Source organism: Oncorhynchus masou, chromosome 10 (genome assembly GCF_036934945.1).
Source record: "Oncorhynchus masou masou isolate Uvic2021 chromosome 10, UVic_Omas_1.1, whole genome shotgun sequence".
Taxonomy (NCBI): Eukaryota; Metazoa; Chordata; class Actinopteri; order Salmoniformes; family Salmonidae; genus Oncorhynchus; species Oncorhynchus masou.
The window spans coordinates 36530240-36546012 of record NC_088221.1 but is presented as its reverse complement, the minus strand read 5'-3'; the positions used below and the strand labels follow the sequence as shown (position 1 = coordinate 36546012).

General features: G+C 41.2%; 1 pseudogene; it reads left to right on the top strand.

The window, feature by feature from the left end:
* LOC135546849 (low-density lipoprotein receptor-related protein 1B-like) overlaps window positions 1-15773 on the top strand; it is a 357889-nt pseudogene that overhangs the window by 268612 nt on the left and 73504 nt on the right.

Here is a 15773-nt window from a genome sequence, read left to right as displayed (position 1 = left end):
GCCGGAGTCACCCGCCTGTTCGGCGTTGCTGCCGGGGTGTCCCGCCTGTCCGGCGCTGCTGCCGGGGTCTCCCGCCTGTCCGGCGCTGCTGCCGGGGTCTCCCGCCTGTCCGGCGCTGCTGCCGGAGTTTCCCGCCTGTCCGGCGCTGCTGCGAGCTGCCCCTCTGTCCCGAGCTGCCCCTCTGTCCCGAGCTGCCCCTCTGTCCCAAGCTGCCCCTCTGTCCCGTGTTGTTAAGTAGGGTTGCAGTGGCTGGGAGGTCACGGAAGCGGACAAGGTGGGGGAAGACTGAGGTGAAGTGGGGGCCACATCCAGCACCAGAGCCGCCACCACGGACAGATGCCCACCCAGACCCTCCCCGATAGGTTCAGGTTTTGCGGCCGGAGTCCGCATCTTGGGGGGGGGGGGGTACTGTCACGCCCTGGCCATAGTTTACTTTGTATGTTTCTATGTTTTGATTGGTCAGGGTGTGATCTGAGTGGGCATTCTATGTTGGATGTCTTGTTTGTCTATTTCTGTGTTTGGCCTGATATGGTTCTCAATCAGGGGCAGGTGTTAGTCATTGTCTCTGATTGCGAACCATATTTAGGTAGCCTGGGTTTCACTCTGTGTTTGTGGGTGATTGATCCTGTCTCTGTGTTTTGCACGTGATAGGGCTGTTTTTGGTTTTCGTACGTTTGTTATTTTGTTAGTTTAATCGTGTATAGTTTCCGTATTAAATAAAATGAATCACAACTACGCTACATTTTGGTCCGCTCCTCCTTCCCACAACGAAAGCCGTGACAACAGTTTCCAATAAATGTTGGACTTGTGTTTGTTACTCCTAAACAGTTCAGTGGAATAGGGAGCGAGGTAGACTTGGCCATAATTCAGAACATTATGGTATGCTGTGTCCTGTCCGCTCCTGTGGAACGGTGAACCAATGTGTTTGGTGTTGTAATTCTCCGGCAGCAGATTGATTGTGTCATCCCAGCAAGGACGCACTGAGATTATCACTAAAGCAGCTACGTAACTGACAATCAACAAATAAAATACATTTTTATTGGTCACATACACACGATTTACAGATGTTAAAACTTGTTAACGGTACAGGTTCCCCAAGGGGTACCACACCACCCCCCGCTCAACTCAAACGGTGGCGCACAGAATGCAAAAATGTTCTTAGAAATATTTAACCTCCACACATTAACAAGTCCAATAGCTCAAATGAAAGATAAACACCTTGTTCATCCCACCAGCGAGTCAGATTTCTAAAATGTTTTACGGCGAAAACATAGCACATAGTTATGTCAAACCATCACAAAGACACAGACGATATACAGCCATTTTGTCGAACAAAAGATGCAATCACAAACGCAGGATTAAAAGAAAAATATTTCACTAACCTTTTGAAAATCTTCATCAGATAATGGTAATAGGACATGTTACACAGTACATTTTATGTTTTTTTCAATAATATGCTATTTATATCCATAAATCTCCGTTTAAATTGATGCCATGTTCAGAAAATGCTCAAAAATGTCCGGAGAAATTATAGATAGCTCCGCCAGATAACAGAAATACACATCATAAACTTTGACTAAATATACATGTTCTACATATAGTTAGAAAGATACACTGCTTCTTAATGCAACCGCTGTGTCACATTTATTTTTAACGTTACAGAATTTGTTCACTATGCAATAATCTGAGGCGGCGCTCAGACGTAAGCAATATTTCTCCGCTATGTTGTCAACAGAAATACAAAATTACAACATAAATATTCCCTTACCTTTGATGGTCTTCGATCAGAATGTAGTGGAAGGAGTCATACTTACCCAATGCATCGTTTTGTTTCAGTTCGTGTGTCTTTATATTAGCATCTGCTGCCACTTTCAGCTGAAATGCATCCAAAATGACTTCAAAATGACTTCTGGTCCCAAACAGTTGCATATCAAAACTTCAAAATTACATATTATATGTCGACAAACTGGTCAAACTAAGTGCAGAATCAAGCTTTAGGATGTTATAAACGTACAAAACAATTGGCAATTCAACCGGACAATCGTACTTCTTCTCAGGCAAGCTGGAACAGAGGAAGGTCTGTGTCCAATTCGCGCCCTAATGCACATGTATTTTCTCACGACACCCACTCTTTTTCCTCTCAAAGGGTCAAAGCTTGTGGGATTTGCACAATTAAACGCTCTACTGAATGAGGACATCTAGTGGAAGACATAGAAAGTGTTTCCAGATCCATAGCTGGTTGGGAAGGGTAGGGGCGATGACGTCAAAGTTGCCCCAAATTTCAGGTTTCCAAAACTAATTTGGGAGATTGGCTGCCCTGTGAGTTCTGCTATACTTACAGACATAATTCAAACGGTTTTAAAAGCTTTAGAGTGTTTTCTATCCAATAATATATTATAATATATTATAATAATTATAATAATAATTATTATATGCATATATTAGCAATTTTGGACAGATTTTTTTTCAGTTTACTATGGGCATGCAATTCATCCAAAGGGGGCAGTATTGTGCATAGCTTTAACAGGTTTAAGTATTTATTAATGTGAGGGTAGCGAAAAGCTTGTGCTTCTAGTTCCGACTGTGCAGTAATATGTAACAAGTAATCTAACAATTTCACACAACTACTTTATACACACACAAGTGTAAAGGAATGATTAAGAATATGTACATATAAATATATGGATGAGCGATGGCCGAACGGCATAGGCAAGATGCAGTAGATGGTATAGAGTACAGTATATACATATGAGATGAGTAATGTAGGGTATGTAAACATGATATAAAGTGGCATTTATTTATACATTTATTACATCCAATTATTAATTTTTAAAGTGGCTAGAGATTGAGTCTGTATGTTGGCAGAAGACACTAAATGTTAGTGATGGCTGTTTTTACAGTCTGATGGCCTTGAGATAGAAGCTGTTTTTCAGTCTCGCGGTCCCAGCTTTGAAGCACCTGTACTGACCTCGCCTTCTGGATGATAGCAGGGTGAACAGGCAGTGGCTCGAGTGGGTATTGTCCTTGATTATCTTTTTGGCCTTCCTGTGACATCGGGTAGTGTAGGTAGTTTGCCCCCGGTGATGCGTTGTGCAGATCTCACTACCCTCTGGAGAGCCTTATGGTTGTGGGCGGAGCAGTTGCCGTACCAGGCGGTGATGTAGCCCGACAGGATGCTCTCTATTGTGCATCTGTAAACGTTTTTGAGTGTTTTTGGTGACCAATTTCTTCAGCCTCCTGAGGTTGAAGAGGCACTGTGGCGCCTTTTTCACCATGCTGTCTGTGTGGGTGGACCATTTCAGTTTGTCCCTGATGTGTACGCCGAGGAACTTAAAACTCCTCCCTGTAGGCCGTCTCGCTGTTGGTAATCAAGCCTACCACTGTAGTATCGTCTGCAAACTTGATGATTGAGTTTAAGGCGTGCATGGCCACGCAGTCATGGGTGAACAGGGAGTACAGGAGAGGGCTGAGAATGCACCCTTGTTGTGCCCCAGTGTTGAAGATCAGTGTTGTGGAGATGTTGTTTCCTACCCTCACCACCTGGGGTGGCCAGTCAGAAAGTCCAGGACCCAGTTGCTCAGGGCGGGGTCGAGACCCAGTGTCTTGAGCTTAATGACGAGTTTGGAGGGTACGATGATGTTAAATGCTGAGCTGTAATCGATGAACAGCATTCTTACATAGGTCTTCCTCTTGTCCAGATGGATTAGGGCAGTGTGCAGTGTGATTGCGATTGCTTTGTCTGTGGACCTATTGGGGCAGTAAGCAACTTGGAGTGGGTCTAGGGTGTCATTTAGGGTGGAGGTGATACGATCCTTGACTAGTCTCTCAAAGCACTTCATGATGACGGAAGTGAGTGCTATGGGGCGATAGTCATTTAGCTCAGTTACCTTAGCTTTCTTGGGAACAGGAACAATGGTGGCCCTCTTGAAGCATGTGGGAACAGCAGACTGGGATAGGGATTGATTGAATATGTCAGTAAACACACCAGCCAGCTGTCTGCACATGCTTGGAGAACGCGTCTAGGGATGCCGTCTGGGCCGGCAGTCTTACGAGGGTTAACACGTTGAAATGTTTTACTCACGTTGGCTGCGTTGAAGGAGAGCCTGTAGGTTTTGGTAGCGGGCCATGTCAGTGGCACTGTATTGCACTCAAAGCCAGCAAAGAAGCTGTTTCGTTTGTCTGGGAACAAGACATCATGGTCCACGACGGGGCTTCTTTTTGTAATCCGTGATTGACTGTAGACCCTGCCACATACCTCTCGTGTCTGAGCCGTTGAATTGCGACTCTACTTTTTCTCTTTACTGACAATTCGCTTGTTTGATTGGCTTGCGGAGGGAATGGCTACACTGTTTATATTCGGTCATGTTTCTGGTTGTCTTGCCATGATTAAAAGCAGTGGTCCGCGCTGTCAGTTTTGCGCAAATACTGCCATCAATCCACAGTTTCTGGTTGGGTAAGGTTTTAATAGTCACCGTGGGTTCAACATCACCAATGCACTTGCTAATAAACTCGCTCACTGAATCAGCGTATACATCAATGTTGTTGTCCTATGCCATCCGGAACATATCCCAGTCCACGTGATCGAAGCAGTCTTGAAGCGTGGAATCAGATTGGTCAGACCAGCGTTGAACAGACCTGAGAACGGGCATTTGCTGTTTTAGTTTCTGTCTATAATCTGGGAGCAACAAAATGGAATCGGAGTTGCAATGTACTGGAGATAAATGCATAATTGCGGAGAAATCATCCAAGTAAAGATAGCAGCGTCCCCCAGTCTCTCAGTATGTGTAGCCAAAGTATTTGATGCTGTCTGGAACAAAAGAGTATGACATGTTGCCACCTTGGCATTTGATTGATTGATGCCAGCAAGCATTTGGCCTACCTTGTTAAACAAATTATAAAATAATTAGCCAATCAGACCTTTGGCATGTCTTGTGGGGTATGCATGAGCTGTATGCTAGTAGCTTTAACAGACACCTCTGCATGTCAACACTTCTTACAAAAACAAGTAGTGATGAAATCAATCTCTCCTCTACATACATGTTAGCTGTCCATGTACATTTATGGGCCAGCCTTGCTGCCCTGTTCTGAGCCAATTGTAATTTTCCGAGGTCCCTCTTTGTGGCACCTGACCACATGCCTGAACAGTAGTCCAGGTGCAACAAAACTAGAGCCTGTAGGACCTGCCTTGTTGATAGTGTTGTTAAAAAAGCAGAGCAACAATTTATTATGGACAGACTTCTCCCAATATTAGCTCCTGTTGTATCAACATGACCATGACAGTTTACTATCCAGGGTTAATCCAAGCAGTTTAATCATGTAACTTTGCTCAATTTCCACATATTTTAATACAATGTTTAGTTCAGGTTTAGGGTTTAGTGAATGATTTGTCCCAAATACAATGCTTTTAGTTTTTTGTTAAATATATAGTACTTATTCCTTGCCACCCATTCTGAAATTAACTGCAGATCTTTAAGTGTTGCAGTGATTTCACTCGCTGTAGTAGCTAATGTGTATAGTGTTGAGTCATCCGCATACATATATACACTGGCTTTACTCAGGGCCAGTGGCATGGCATTAGTAAAGATTTTTTACATGTAAAGGGCCTAGACAGCTGCTGTGGGGAATTCCTGATTCTACCTGGATTATATTGGGGAGGCTTCCATTAAAGAACACCCTCTGTGTTCTGTTTATTGGGTATGTCCTTATCCAAAATATAGCAGGGGGTGTAAAGCCATAACACACGTTTTTCCATCAGCAGACTATGAGCGATAATGTCAAAAGCCGCACAAGTCCAACAAAACAGCACACATGCTTGTTGAGTATCCTTCCCTATAAGTGTGCTGAAAGTCTGTTGTCAATTTGTTAACAGTAAAATAGCATTGTATCTGGTCAAACACAACTTTATGGTTAGCAATTTGAAACGGTAAAGGGAGCTGTACTATTCTTGGGTAGCGGAATTACTTTTGCTTCCCTACAGGCGAGGGCACACACTTTCTAGTAGCCTTAGATTGAAAATATAGGAAATGGGAGTGTCAATATCGTCCGCTATTACCCTCAGTAATTTTCCATTTATTTGGTTATTCCAAAATATAATAGATGTTAAAATGTCAAATAAAATGTAGTTCAACTTCTAAATAATCAATAATTCAAGGAATAAATAATCAATCCAACTTAAGTTAATCAAATCAAAAGAAAAACAAACAATTTACTCAGAAAACAAAAAAACAAATGCATTCAAACAAATAACATTTAACAATCATCATGGTTGGTCTGATGGAGTGGTTCACTGTGTGTTTGTGTCTTTGTGTTGGGGTAGGGGAAGGTGTGGGGTCTGAGCTGACAGTTGTTGGATGAAGTTTGCAGTTGTGGTTGGTCGGTGCTCTATCTAGGGTGTAGTGGAAATTTCCTGTATTTACCAAATCATGAGAGCAAACCACACACAAGTCGAGTTATCATAAAGTCCATCTTTAATTATATGAGCTCCATCACAACAATGTGACTCTCAGATCAATTCAGTGTCTATAAATGAATTCTCTGAGTGTAACGGGTTTCTTCCAACTCCTCCTCTGACGAAGAGGTGGAACAAGGATCAGACCAAAATGCAGCGTGGTTCATTCGATACATCTTTAATGATGAAGAAAACACAAACAATACAAAACAACAAACGTCGAAAACCGAAACAGCCCTGACTGGTGTAAAAACACAGAGACAGGAACAATCACCCACAAACACACAGTGAAACCCAGGCTACCTAAATATGGTTCCCAATCAGAGACAACGATAATCACCTGACTCTGATTGAGAACTGCCTCAGGCAGCCATAGACCAATCTGTACACCCCACACAACCCAAAGACGAAACACACTACACATAAACCCATGTTACACCCTGGCTTGACTCAATAAATGAAGATAACATAATAAATATAGACCAGGGCGTGACACTGAGAGTGCTTACAAAACAGTTCTTAGTATCATTTATAGCCAAGACACACTCATCTCAACTCACATGATAAATAACAGATCTTAGGAACATTACAAAGGAAGACTTTACTTGACAGAGGAGTATCCCATAGCCAGACAGCATTAGCTATAAATTATCGTTCAGTTTGCTCTCCTAAAATGAGGTTCTACTTCTCGTTCTTGGTACAACATAGTACCAAGACATTAGGATATATATCAATTGTCATTTTAGACACTCCCATTCTGGACAAGCTCACTGAGACACAGTGACTGGCACACAGACATTGTGGAGCCAAGAGATAATTGGTTCCCCCTCAATCATCCCTTCACATGGTTTAAAAGATATGTTTACATATGAAGACAAGCTATTCTAATGACATATCTCACATAAGCATGCAATAAAAAAATAAAACATTTTATTTATAAATGTTACCTAAATAATTCTGATTCTGCCACGACAAGGGTTAGTGCTGAGTCCAGGGTTGGTGCTGCTGTTGGGGCTGGAACTGGGAAAAATTGGGTTGATGTTGGGACCGGATTGAAAATCGTGCTGTACCAGGACTGGAAAACCAGTGATTGGTGCTGGGTCTAGTGCTGGGACTCTGAGCCTTGGAGAAAAACAGGAACATTGGCTGGTGCTGGGTTTGGGATCTGTAGAGGGTAGGAAAGACAACCTGAGGAGCAAGCAAGCACACATGGGAGCCCTAGACCCATAGTTCTTTGGTGGTACTTCCCTGTGATCTTTAGTACCTCCTCTGCACCTCATCTGGTGGTCTGATGCTGGGACTGGTCAGTGTTTTAATTTAACACTGGTTCCAGTGTGTATATGGTCCCACTCTTTGTGTTGATTTAACCAGTGGTGTAAAATACTTAAGTATTTATTTTTATTGAACCCTTATTTTACCAGGTAAGTTGACTTAAAACACATTCTCATTTACAGCAACAACCTGGGGAATAGTTACAGGGGATAGGAGGGGGGATGAATGAGACAATTAGAGGTTACTTTAATACACTATTTAAGTCATTTTTGGGGGTATCTGTACTTTATTTTACAATTTTTATTTTTGATGACTTACTTTTACTTCACTACATTCCTAAAGAAAAGAAAATCATGTACTATTTACTCCATACATTTACACTGACACCCCAAAAAACACTCACTGCTTAGCAGGACTGGAAAATGGTCCAACTCATGCACTTCCCAAGAGAACATGCCTGGTCATCCCTACTACTTCTGATCTGGCGGACTCACTAAAGACACATGCTACGTTTGTAAATTATTTCTGAGTGTTGGAGTGTGCCCCTGGCTATCTGAAAATAAAAATAAAGAAAACATTAATATAAGGAATTTGAAAATACTTATACTTTACTTTTGTTTCTTAAGTATATTTTAAACCAAACACCTTTAGATTTTTACTCAAGTATTATTTTACTTGGTGACTTTCACTTTTACTTGAGTGATTTTCTATGAAGGTATCTTTACCTAGAATGTGTTCTGTATAGTGAAGTGAGTGTTGTTGAAAGACAATTAGGCACAATTGAATAATGTAGCTGAATGTCCATCTGTCTCTGCATAGCATTTTACTGTATCGACCAGCTGCTGAAAAGCCTGAGTAATGGAATATAAACTATTATTTGTTAAATTTGTCTAGACTAAAAATGCTTCATTACTTTTTTGTTTGTGTGATGTCAGTGCAAGTGTTGGCCTGGATTCCGGCTGAAGGATGATGGGAAAACGTGCGTGGACGTTAACGAATGTTCCTCCAGCCTGCCCTGCAGCCAGCGTTGCATCAACACCTACGGCTCCTTCAAGTGTCTGTGTGTAGAAGGCTACGAAGCCCTGGAGAGAAACCCTAACACCTGCAAGGCTCTCTCAGGTAAAGCTATTCACATGTCTTGGCAGCAAGCTTGTACTATAATATACTGTAGTCCGTTGGATTAATTCACTAGTGACATACAGTATTTTACATAATTTAAATTGAAGTTTAAGTGTTATTCTAAATTATGTTTACCTGCATGTATATTTAGAAATGTCGAGCTTGTACTGTAATATACTGGTACTGTAGTCTGATCAGGGCCGGATTAATGCAGGGGCTTACCGGGGCTGAAACCCCTAGCCCTTGGGGGCCCAACAGGCAGCAAAGAAAAAATATGTATGTATATATGTATATATATATTTATGTGTGTGTGTGTTTGTGTATATAAACACACATTATACAGTATATACTGTAACCGACAACCACAGGAGGATTCAGGAGCCCACTCTCAATGAGTGTAGACAGCCAGCTGCTGCCACACTGCTTATAATCAGATGGGGGAGGAGAGGAGGTAGAGGGCCCATGTGGGTAACTTGGAGGACCTGCCTTGATTAGGTAACTGATGCATAAATAAATTGGTCAATTGTGTGAGTCAGGGGCTGGGCCCAAGTCGGAAAAATAAATACTAATTTTTATACTCAAATAAAAATTAAGTTATTATTATTTTAATTTTTTTCAACCATAGGAACCACTCTCAATTTTCAAAATACACCAGGGAGCATACTTTAGCCATAGAGTTTAGTTTTAGTTTTAAAAAACGAACTGTGAATTACAGTTTTTGACAATTGCTTACACATTCTGAAACCATAGCTCCTTTTCTCTAGACTCAAAACACACACTTAACATGCGAAACATCACACGTCTCTTGCAAAACTAAACACTTCATTCAAAACTATTTTAACTCTTCTCAAAATTGTGTTTTTACATAAAACTCTACACACACAAAACATCAAATGATTAGCTCTTATACACGCCAACTACACACGGATGTGACAAATGTAAAACACTACTATCTTGTGTCTTTTGCATGTTCAGTGTGTGGTGGAGTCCACGGCAGTATGTCATAGCACTCACACGTACATGTATGTGCACAAATATATACAGTATGTGTGCATATTCAGTATATATTTAAACTATAAACAGAAAAGCACAGGAGGAAAAAATAAAATGTATTTCTTTCTCAAAACAGTGTATTTTCATCCAGATTTTGGGATGAACAGGAAGAGACAAAACAAATACAGTAGAAGATAAACAAATAGGCTTGTTACTGTAAAGAAAAAAAAAACAATTAGGGTGCATTTTGTCTCCTATTTTGAGCTGGCTACAGCACCTCATCAACAAAACAAGCGATGTTCTCTCTGGCTTAACAGCATTGGACGTAGCCCTGGCATGCCCCCTAGTCTATGTCACCACAGGCCTCCTCCATTGCCTGGAGAAGGGGTATGCGTTGGTGGGGTTGGCGATCGTATACCTTCCAATGTCACCACGAAAATAACTCTTCTGTTGGGTTTAGAAAAGGAGAATATGATGGCAGGTTGAGCATCAAAACTTGCGGATGGTCAATTAACCAGTTGTGGACCAGAGCAGCCCAGTGGACACTTACGTTGTCCCAGATGACAACAAACCCGGACTGCTCTGGCCCATTCTGGCCCAGGTCATGAATGGATATTATGCAGGGTGTCAAGGAAGGTGATAATGTGGGCAGTATTGTGAGGACCAAGAGTGGCATGATGATGAAGGATACCGTTCTGACTAATGGCTGCACACATTGATGTTGCTACCACGCTGTCCAGGGACACTCACGACGGTGCAGTGTCCTATGGGGTTTCTTCCCCTACATCTTGTTTCGGGTAGGTTAAAGCCGACCTCATCAACGTAGACAAAATGATGCTCTGCAGCAGCATCTAGTTCCATAACTCTCTGACAAGACTAAACATTATTGTATGACAGTATGAATAGACAGAGCAGTCAATATGTAGCACAATACACTGAAATACAGTACCAATTACAGGTTAATATAACTTACGTGTATGTATTCATAGTGCAGTTGTTTCACTCTGTCAGAATTTAGTTCAAATGGTACTCTGTAGAGCTGCTTCCTACAAATCTGATGGCATTTCAGGAGACGGCCGAGTGCAGATAAACTCACCCTATTTATGTTACTGAATGTTGTCTTTTCAGTGATGATGTGGTGTTGCAAGTGTCGTAAACGTCTGCTGTTGTTTGAAATGACCATATTCAATATGTGTTATTCCTGCTCTGCTGTGAACAGACCGTTTCTTCCTCCATTGAAGGGTCATCTAGCAATTCTTCCACAACATGATGTGAATGGTTAGGGTGCAGGATTTCTTTCAGTATGAAATGCAATGTTACGGCAGTGCCTGAAGTGCTACAGTGTTGTATGTACAGTAGCATGGTAGGTTTACTTACCTGTTCTCATTTTGAAATGTCCAAATGACACTTGCTGCAGTGTAGCGGGCTCAAGCTAGGCTGGACCCTCTACCCAGCCTCCCTGAAACTCAAACCATGGTTGACCACATGGTTAACCAAAGTGGCCCAGATGTCATCTGTGATTGTTCTCCTTCCTCCTTCCTTGTCTTTGTCCTCTTCCTTGTCCAAGTCCCCCTCTTACTCTCACTCCTCTTCCTCTAACTCTCTCTCCAAAATTGGCCTCCATTGTTGTCCAAACCAAGAAAGCCAACCTGAAGCCTATTCATAGTGCTCAAGCTCTGATTTCTAAGTGAAGAAGTGAGCTGTGTGTTTTCACATGTGAGCACTGGGTGTAGGTAATTGCTAAATGAGAGTGGCATTTTGAATGGCAGTGTTTTCCAAACGATTATATTTCTAGAGTTGGTTGTGGCTGTCTGTTTGCCTTTTGCACATTTCTAAATACAATTGCACGAAAAACGTACAGTTTGGAAGGCAAATGCCTACTACTGAAAAGAGAAGACTAATCTGTCCGTAGAACCAATAGAACAAATGTTTCTCAACAACCCAATTTTTAGAGAACAGCAGCACTGTTTTACAAAGTAACGTTAGCTCACCTTGAGATAAGCTATTGCCACGATGAGCACATCAGCCATCAATCTCCGTGAGTAGTAGCCTATGGCTTCATCTTTAGGTGAATCAATATGACACTGGCAATTATAATTAGTAGCCTGTAATGTAAGCTAATGTCTTCTGATGTAGAATTGCATGAAATGTGTTTTAAGACTGATGGAATGGTTCCAATTAAAGAAATGTTTACCTTTTTCTCCCAAATTTCATGGTATTCAATTGGGAGTTAGTCTTTTCTCATCGCTGCAACTCCCGTACGGACTCGGGAGAGGCGAAGGTTGAGAGCTCCGAAACACAACCCAACCAAGCCGCACTGCTTCTTGACACAAAACCCACTTAACCCGCCACAGGAGTCGCTAATGCGCGATGGGACCCTCCCCTAATCCGGCCGACGTTGGGCCAATTGTACGCTGCCCCATGGGTCTCCCAGTAGTGGCCGGCTGCGACAGAGCCTGTATTCGAACCCAGAATCTCTAGTGGCACAGCCTTAGACCACTGTGCCTCACTGGAGGCATTTACCTTATTCTAAAGGATGTTTATGGTTCTCTTCCTTTCAGTGGAGGAACCTTTTCTCGTACTGGCAGATCATCATGAAATCCGGAAACTAAGTGTGGATGGATCAAATTACACCATTTTGAAACAGGTAAGAGGAAACCATTTATCTACACAAGTGGTAGTATTTGTTTTAAACTGATGCCAAAATATGCATAGGAATCCCTAGTATGTCTGTCAATCTGTTTTGGCAAAATAAGAACAACTCAGGGTAAAATGACAGAAACCAGAAAATCAAGTGAATACAATTAGATCTTTAACCATACCTGACATATATTTGTCACTGTCAGTCAGATTACCTTGCAACTACTCTGCCATTTTGTTTATATTTTAAATGTTACAATTGTACACATTTAGCAGACGGTCTTATCCAGAGTGACATATAATTAGTGGATTCATCGTAGATCTTTCATGCAGTCAGATGACCAAATCGCCCTATAGTGGCCTCATTGGTTGAATGTTAATGATATTTTTCATAATTAATAAACATTAAAAAAATGTAATATTGGGATTCAAACTGTTATACATTTCAACTTTATATCTGATATGGTGCAGGTGCTTCTTTTTTCTAAGCACACAACCTTGTGTGTGAGGTGAATCCTTTTGTGTAACAGCAGATACGTTTCAGACTACCAAGAAACACTCTGTGACCCTTTTATTTCCTGCTACAGTAAAAGGTCAAAACACTGTACACAGCTGATAATATAACGTTAGAAATATCAGTCCCGCTTTAAATAACATTCAGCTTATAAAGGCTTCATAATGCCTTCATAAGCATGACATGAATGTGTTACAAAGCATCTATATAGGCCGTCATTGTAAATAAGAATTTGTTCTGAACTGACTTGCCTAGTTAAATGAAGGTTAAATGATTTTTTTTAATGACATAATAACCACGTTATGCTTTGTAAAGGGTTCATACATGTGGCATAACTGTGTGACATAATCAAAAATGTCAAATGTGACATAACCCACTATGTTGAATATGATTTAAACATGTGCTTAATAAAAGTCATTTTATTTGGTTATTCCAAAATTCACTACAGTTTAAAATGTTCAACAAGTTAAAATTCAAATCCATAATATATATGTTTTAAATCCAAATAATAAACAAATCAAACAATAAGTAATCCATTCAAATTAGGTAAAATAAACTAATGGTCATCCAATCAAAAAAACAAAGCAATCAATTAATCAAAAAATTATCAGAAAATGCTGTCAGTCCAGTCAGTCATGCCACAATATGTCTGTGTCTTTGTGTTGGTGGAGGGGAAGGGGTGGGTCTGTGCTGGCAGTTGCTCAAAGGATTTGGCAGTTGTGGTTGATCGGTGCTGTGTCCAGGGTTGGGGCCGGGACTGGAAGTCGCGCTGGACCCGGGACTGGAGGCCAAGGGTTGGAGCTGGTCTAGTGCTGCAGAACGGGGGAAAAACACTAATCGGGAAGTGGGGCAGGTGCTGGGTCTGGATCTGTAATGGGGAGGAAGGACAACCTGTGGAGCAAGTTGACACAAGGGAGCCCTAGACCCAGAGATCAAAGGTGGTGCTTCCCTGTGGCCTGTTCGCTCCGGGTGACGGTGTAATCTTTGGTCCCTCCTCCGCGCCTCGTCTGGTGGTCTGATGCTGGGACTGGCCAATGGGATCTGGATTTGTGTTGGATCTACAGAGGCGAGGAAGGACAACCTGAGGAGCAAGCAGACACACAAGGGAGCCCTAGACCCAGAGGTCAAATGTTGCACTCCCCTGTAGTCCACTCGCTCCAGGTGAAGGTCTGTGCTTTATAAAGAATGACATGTTGTGCTGAAGGATGGCACATGCTCTGAATTGAATTCACGTTTGTCACATTACACCTAATCTCGTTCCCAGACACTTCCACCCACCCTGGTGGAACAACGCATCAAAACTTCATTAGCTAGGTTTAGGTTTCAAATCTAATTTGAAGAAGAGAAATTGTGGAAATGGGTAGGGTTTAGTCATAATTATGATTTTGTGGCTGTGTTAACTAGTGTCGACCGGGGGGAATGATGACAAATACTTTACTCAGTAAGGTCACTCCCATAGAATTCAATGGTCACTCCCAGTTAGGCCAAACTTTGAATGGTTGGGGACGACATTATACCAAGAAACACTTACCTTGATGAAATCCCCCAAGATAAGGAAATTGAAAGTGCCATTCTTATGGAACTAAGTCACATTCCTCAGTACATAAACACGCACACAACAATATAATGAGGGAATGGGAACAGAAGAGGAATGACTACCTGGTGCGGTAGTCTCAGGTTCGACTACTCCAAATCATCTTGGCTCTGACACACACAAACACAAGCTTTGCAGGTCCATCAAATTTAAATACCCTTCACAACCTACAGTAACCTTTGGATCATGAGCACCTTCAAAAATCAGCAGTACATTAATAACATATTTATTGACAATTTATGTAGTGTCCTATAATACTTTGTTTGAAGTGAGATGCCTTCGATCATTCATAGCAAATCCATAAATACTCTATATCGCATGTGTCTGCACTTACCTTAAACTTCTTAGGGATATCCCACTTTTTTTCAATTTTCACCTAGAATGACATACCCAAATCTAACTGCCTGTAGCTCAGGCCCTGAAGCAAGGATTTATGCAATATAAGTCACCGAAACTATTTGAAATAACGATTAAGGTAGCTATATATAATATAACAACACTTAACTACTAAAACTAATTTTAATTACAATAAATGAAAGCCTTTTTAAAGGATCCAACCCTTTTTTTCCCATTTTCGACCTAAAATGCCTGTAGCTCAGGACCTGAAGCAAGGATATACATTCTTGATACTATTTTAAATTAAACACTTTGAAGTTTGTGGAAATGTGAAATTAATGTAGGAGAATATAACACATCTGGTAAAAGATAATACATTGACATTTTTTTTGGTACCATCTTTGAATTGCAAGAAAAAAAGGCCATAATGCATTATTCCAGCCCAGTCGCAATTTAGATTTTGGCCACTAGATGGCAACAGTGTATGTGCAAAGTTTTAGACTGATCCAATTAACCATTGTATATCTGTTCAAAATGTTGTATCAAGACTGCCCAAATGTGCCTAATTTGTTTATTAATACATTTTCAAGTTCATAATTGTGCACTCTACTCAACAATAGCATGGTATTCTTTCACTGTAATAGCTACTGTAAATTGGACAGTGCAGTTAGATTAACAAGAATGTAATCTTTCTGCCCATATCAGATATGTCTGTCTTGTGTAACGGCGTTCTTCGTTTGTTGCAAGAGAGTCGGACCGAAATGCAGCGTGTTGGTTACTCATGTTGTTTAATGAAACAAATGACGAATACATAAAAATACTGAGACAAAATACAAAACAACAAAACGGAACATGAA